Raw genomic sequence first — 6838 nt, forward strand, 5'->3', positions numbered from 1 at the left:
TGCCTTTATTTTTTGTGAAATTTGGATTCGGGTTTGACTGATTCGGGGGACAGCGATTTGATTCAGTGATTCAAATCACTGTCCTGAACTGATTCAGCCGAATCTGATTCGGAGATTTGGCTGCTGCCAAATCTCTAAATCACACAGGGCCATCCCCCATCCACTCTCCCAGCCCTGGGAATGGCTGCCCCGCCTGTTCCAGGTCCAGCCCTTTAAGAACGCCCCCCCCCCCCCCCCCCCCCAATCCTAGGCTCACCGGTTCCTGCCGGGTGGGGAGAGGTGATCCCCACTGCCCCCCGCGCAGCGTGGGGGGCTCTGCACAAGCCCCGTGAAGCCCTGACTGCCACTGCAGGAACTAGTGAGTCGGGGGGGGGGGGGGGGGGTTGTTTTTTCCTTAAAGGACTGGAGCTGGGGCAGGCAGGGCAGCCATGGTGGGGGGTGGGGGTGCTGGGGGGAGTGGGCTGGAGTTGGAGGAGGCTGAGGGAGCAGGCAGGGCATGGGGCCTGGCAGGGGACCCCCATTGTCCCCTTCTTCAGCCTCACCTCCCCCATCCCCTACTTACCAGCTCCGAGTCCAGTTCCAGCTCCTTGCTAGAGCAGGTGGGGACTGTCTGAATCATCAAAGTTCTCCGAATCTTTTCCAAATCGATTCAGAGAGCTTCAAATTTTATTGGTTCCCTAATCTGATTTGGATTTGGAGATTCGGCCACCAAATCAGGCTGAATCTCCTCTGAATCGAATCACCACCTGAAGCTGCACACAGCCCTACTGTTCAGCCTATTAAGAGATCATATAAGTGGGAGCAGTAACATGAAATAGCACAGGGGAATTTGACACTGAAAATTAGGGCAATTTTCCCAGAAGACCATAGGATTATGCCTATGGGCCTGTCTGCACTGGGTTGGGAAGAATTCAGTTTGTGCAGAGCTTTAACTCTTGAGCTAGGTACAGACAGTCAAAAACCCCAAGGCTGAATCCATTCAGTTTTTGCAGGTTAGTCTAAAATGCACAGATTAAATTGAAACAAAAGTGAATGAACATTTACCTTTGATTCAGGAAATGCAGCCACATGCCTGCAGTGGCTTTGGCCAGAAGTTGGGTGTGCTACAGCACAGCTCTGGCTGTGTTTGCTTCCTCTTCCTGCTGCCCCTGAGGTCTCTGGGATTTGCAGTCCAAAATCAGAGCCACAGGACTCTGTAGGGTTGTTCATCACTTCTTGCTTCCAAGTGCCTCTTGGATTTGTAGTCCACAGATGCAGCCAGCAGTAAGTTTGAGTGGGGGAAGGGGTGTTTAGCTCCCCTTCCTGGTCCCAACCACCAGCTGGGGTTTGTCTGAGAGGGGCAGTCCCCTCTTGCTGTAGACTGGGCTGTATCCCCAGCCAGGCTTGTCCCCTCAACCCCCTTGTCAGCCAGCCCTTACTGCTCCAGCTATGGAGAAGAGGGGCAGGGGCAGCCCTGATCTCTGGAGCAGACAGTGTAGCCCAGCCCAGGGTTGCAAAATGCTGGGATGCTGGGGGACTCTGATTTAACTTGAACCAGGGAGGGGTTTGGGACAGAAGTTTCATAACTCATTTTGATCCACATCAGTTAAGTCTGATACTGCATTCAACCAGGTGCATCTTAAACCAGTTTCAGCCATTTTGAAACTGGTTTATGTACACTGAACTTCTGTTCTGTTACAGGTTTAAACCAGTTTCTGATCACTTAAACCGGTTTATGTGTAACTTATGTCCCTAGCCTTGAGGGATAGCTATTTAATAAGCTTGTCCAAACAGCCGGCTGTTTCAGTCTGAAAATCTATACCCACATCAAGGACTTTTTCCACAATAAAATTACAGCACTTTTGGGTGCTTTGTCCTCACCCTGGTCTTTATGTATTCTCCAACATTTCTGATGGTATACTGTAGGATATATAGCAGAAACCAGCTGTGAATTCATAGAATCATAGGGTTGGAAGGGACCTCAGGAGGTCATCTAGTCCAACCTCCTGCTCAAAGCAGGACCAGCCCCAACTAGATCATCCTAGTCAAAGCTTTGTCTAGCCAGGTCTTAAAAACCTCCAAGGATGGAGCTTCCACCACCTCTCTGGGTAACCTGTTCTAGTGTTTTACTACCCTCCTAGTGAGAAAATTCTTCCTAATATCTAACCTAAACTTCCCTTGCTACAACTTGAGACAGTTGCTTCTTGTTCTGTCATCTGCCAGCACTAGAACAGTCTAGTTCCATCCTCTTTTGAACCCCTTTTCTGGTAGTTGAAGGCTGCTATTAAATCCCCCCTCAGTCTTCTCTAGACTAAATAAGACCAGTTCTTTCAGTCTTTCCTCATAAGTTATGTCCCCCAGCCTCCTCACCATTTTTGTGGCCCTCCGATGGACTCTCCAATTTGTCTGCATCCTTTCTGTAGTGGGGGCCCAAAACTGAACACACTACTCCAAATGTGGCCTCACCAGTATGAAATAGTGGGGAATAATCACTTCTTTGGACCTACTGGCAACATATCTACCAATGCAGCCTAGTATGCCATTAGCCTTCTTGATAACAAGGGCACAGTGCTGGCTCATATTCAGCTTATTGTCCACTGTAACCCCCAGGTCTTTTTCTGCAGAGCTGCTGCCTAGCCACTTAGCCCCCAGCCTGTCCTGGTGCATGGATTGTTTTGTCCTAAGTGCAGGACTTTGCACTTGTCCTTGCTTAACCTCATAAGATTCCTTTTGGCCCAAACCTCCAATTGGTCTAGGTCACTGAATCCTAGCCCTATCCTCCAGCATATCTGCTACTCCCCTCAGCCTGGTGTCATCTGTAAACTTGCTGAGGGTGCACTCTATGCCATCTTCCAGGTTGTTGATGAAGACATTGAACAAAACTGGCCCCAGGACCAACCCCTGAAGTGTTCCACTTGATACCAGCTGCCAAGTAGACATCAATCCATTGATTATTACCCTCTGAACCTAATGCTCTGGTCAGTTTCCTATCCACCTTATAGTCCATTCATCCAGCCCATACTTCCTTAGCTTGCCTGTGAAAATGTTGTGGAAGACTGAATTAAAAGCCTTGCTAAAATCAAGGTACACCACATCCACTGGTCTCCCTGTGTCCACAGAGCCTGTCACCTTGTCATAGAAGGCAATTGGGTTGGTCAGGCATGGCTTGTCCTTGGTGAATACATGCTGACTGTTTCTAATCACCTTTTTCTCTTCCAAGTGCTTAGAAATGGATTCCTTGAGGATCTGCTCCATGATTTTTCCAAGGACTGAGGTGAGGCGCTTTGACCCTAAATGATCTTCTCTACTCCCTTTTTCTCCTCTTCTTTCTCAAATTAATGGTTATCCTTGAAGTTCACAGTCTCCTCAGGAACTTTGATACTGCCCACCAGGAACTGGGAGCAGAAATGACTTCTGGGGGAGCACAGGGGGGAACAATCACCCTCTGTGCTTGTCCTTGTAGTTGAGACAGGAGGCCCTACTTTTATCCTGGGATTTCTTATAAACGTGTTTGATGTCCTTGCTTTTGTTGAGGCATTGGATTGCATCCCAGGATAAATTCCTCTTCATCAACCATTTGTTCTTTGTAGACGACTCTATTACAGTGACCTTTTTGAAAAGGCCACCTGCATATTTGCTTCTCTTCAGTGGGTAAGGGAGATCCATGACTTCTGCTTAGCTCCAAATGGTCAGAGGATGCCTGATATAGCTTTGCCATAATAACAGCACTATATTACTGTGGGATGCTATTTTCAGAGTGTGAAGCCACAAGTGGTCCAGTTCTGGGTGTGTCCTAGGCTTTAAATGGCCCCAGAACAATGACGTGCACACAGGTAAAAAGCTGGTGAGTCCTGGTGTTATTGCAAAGCAGTGTGGGATAGCAACTGGAGCAGTGCCAGGCTAGTGCAAAGTACAGGAGTGTACAGTGAACATCTTCCACTTAAGAAGGGGATTATAGAATCTGTTCAGCTGGTAAATTACAGACAATGATATAAGCTATTTTATTTAAAACAAAACAAAAAAACAACAAAACCCCTCTACGTTAATATGAACAAAAACACCTGTGTAGCCAAGCTCTAAGAGAAGTGTAGATACCCCATTGATAATAGTACTAGAAAATATATTGTAGCAAATTAACTTGCACTGACTGCATAGGACTGGTCTTTCTCTGATTTCCAGCAGTATCTGATTTCTGAGTTTTAGGGCAGATTGTTTTAATTGAATGAATTTAGTCGGTCTGCTCTTCTTATTCAATTAATGTTTTTAAAAGCTGTAGATACCTACATTCCTCTTGTCAGAGTATATTAACAATAACTGTACCATAAAATGGCTTCTGCATTACATATTCATGGTATGCATGGCTACATACTTGGGATGGTTCTTTATAAATATATAATTGCATACTCAAAATAATGCATTAAATATTAATAGAAATCTATCTACTTAACCCATATTTCTGAAATGAACTTGTTCCCAGTGGCATATGATTACTGTACTGTTATGTCAAATGGGACTGTGTGAGGGGAGACCATAAGGAATTATATGTTTCAGTGCAGCAAATCACTGAAGCCAAAGGGCTTTTCTCTGAATGTCTTTTTCTTTTGTGTGTTTGCACCTCAAATGAAAGCGGTTGTTGGACTAGAAACAGAGCAAGTCAACAAAGTCCAATATCTTGGATGTTAAAATGATTGGGATCCATGGTTCACAGTTGACCATTATCTATGGATAAACAGAATCCCTGGACCCAAATGCCTCAAAACGTTGTGAGTTTGAAATGTCCATTCAGTGCACTTTGCCACAACTTTGTTTGGGCCATGAACATCTGTAAATCAGATGTGGGGGCAGAGATCAGGAGAAGGGGGGTCATTTTCAGACATGGAAAGTTTCTCTCTAGATTCTGTCATCAGTAGCATCAGCAAGTATAAAGCACTGCTAATGCATTGCTTACCAGCAGTGTTTTAGTGTTACAGGAACTGGTAGTTTAGTATTACATGTGTAATGTTTTTATTGTCTTTGCTGGTGCTCATCAGAGTAAAATTACCAGAGATGCTAAACCCTGTTTTATCTTGTGGTAATAGGTGTTGAAATTTTAGTTCATTTGTGTAGTTCCAAGTACCATCCTGGTGGAAATTTATGTCAATGCATGACATGCCTTTAGAAGTCATTGAAAGCCTGCTCAAACACCAATACTGAGTCTTGCTCAGATCATAAGTTCAACTGAGTGGTAAAGGACAAGTGTCTCAATTTCCATCTCAACTGAGGATCAAAAACCCAGTCTGTATCATCTTAGTTGGCTAGCTGAGCAGCCCTCTTCCCTGATCTTCCACAGGGTTCTCCCAATTTTATGTTATGTATCCCACTGAGTGATGTGCCCTGCAGAAACAGGAAGTAGCTACTGGTTTTTATTAAGTAGCTGATAGCACACACTTTATTGTGGGCATTCATGTCTCCTTTGTTGGATTATTTTACTTTGTTAGCAAGAGCTGAGTTGGAATGATCAGCCAGCTGAAACAAGATCAGAAGAAGGATCTTAATTGTGATGTGGAACAGTGTGCTATCCAAAAACAGTGAGTCTATAAATAGATCTTGGACAAACTCCCCAAACCAAGAATCACAAGATGTACCAGTCAGTTCTGGGCTAAGATGAAAAGACTAGATTTGGAGTGGCAGAGGCCAAGATGCCCCTAAACATTACTCCTGAGTGGAAATTTTATATCAATTTAGCTGACTAATTACAGGGTGTGAAGTGCCCTCTTAAGCCAGTGGTTCTCAACCTTTTTGGACTCAAAATCCCCCTCACTCCTGACCTGCACCCCTCAGTCCTGCCGATGCCCCTCTCTCCCAACCCCCAGACCCCCAGTGGGTGGGGTAGAGTATGTATATGTATATACCCCCCCAATTTCTGTGTCCACAGTGGGCATGTGGCTGCAGCCTTGCTAGACCGGGCAGGAGCCACCTCTGCTCCCCTCAAGCTGCCACATTGCCCCTCACCCCACCTCACTTCTGGGGTAAAGTCGTGGCCCGAGGACAGTGGTGACAATGGCAGTGAGATAGAGCTGCAGCCTGACATGTGAGCGGCTGGTGGTGGGGGGAGGTGAGGGCAGCACGCCCTCCCCACCGCCCACTATTCCTTGCACTCCTGATTAGTTACTACACAGTAACACACATGTAGACACCTTACTATGCAGTAACACTGTGTGTGTGGACTAACTTAGGACTAACTTTAGTTCCAAGTCAGTCCACATGCAGCGTTAATGTGCTTTAATTCCTGCACATGTAGACACTGGCCTATTCCCGCTTACTGAGCAGTAATTTACTGCCCAGTAAATTGAAGTCAGCAAAAATGCACATGTAGACATGCCCTTTGAATACAAGCCTATTTCTCCCTTTGTAAAAAGGGTGTCAAAGATATTTATATAACTCAGAGATGCATTGTAAAGTTTCCCTCATTCATCCAACCATCTTTGTGTTTTATATTACCATGATCATTGTAGGATCTGAGCATCTTCTAGTTAAAATCTGAGGCTTTAGTGAATGTCATGGAGTCCCTTGTATTTCTCCCTTTTCAAAGTAAGAAACCGATTATGTCTTAATTTGCCTTTTATTTTTAAATAAGGGCCTTGGTTGGAGAACTTGGGATAAAAGGCGGGGTGTCTTATGTTGTGGGCATCCTCCTTGAGGTAAAAAAACCTTTTCAAAGAGAAAAGACTTTAGGATTTGATGAGACAAACATATTCTGCGATCCCTCCATGGAAGTCACTATATAAGTGCAAATGATATGTGTATCTGCAGTAAAACAAAGGTGGAGGAGGGAAGAGCAGTGGAAGCTAACAAACTAGTGGCTATTCTCAGTTCCTTG

The sequence above is a fragment of the Alligator mississippiensis genome, chromosome 3 (assembly GCF_030867095.1).
Source record: "Alligator mississippiensis isolate rAllMis1 chromosome 3, rAllMis1, whole genome shotgun sequence".
In the NCBI taxonomy this organism is placed as follows: domain Eukaryota; kingdom Metazoa; phylum Chordata; order Crocodylia; family Alligatoridae; genus Alligator; species Alligator mississippiensis.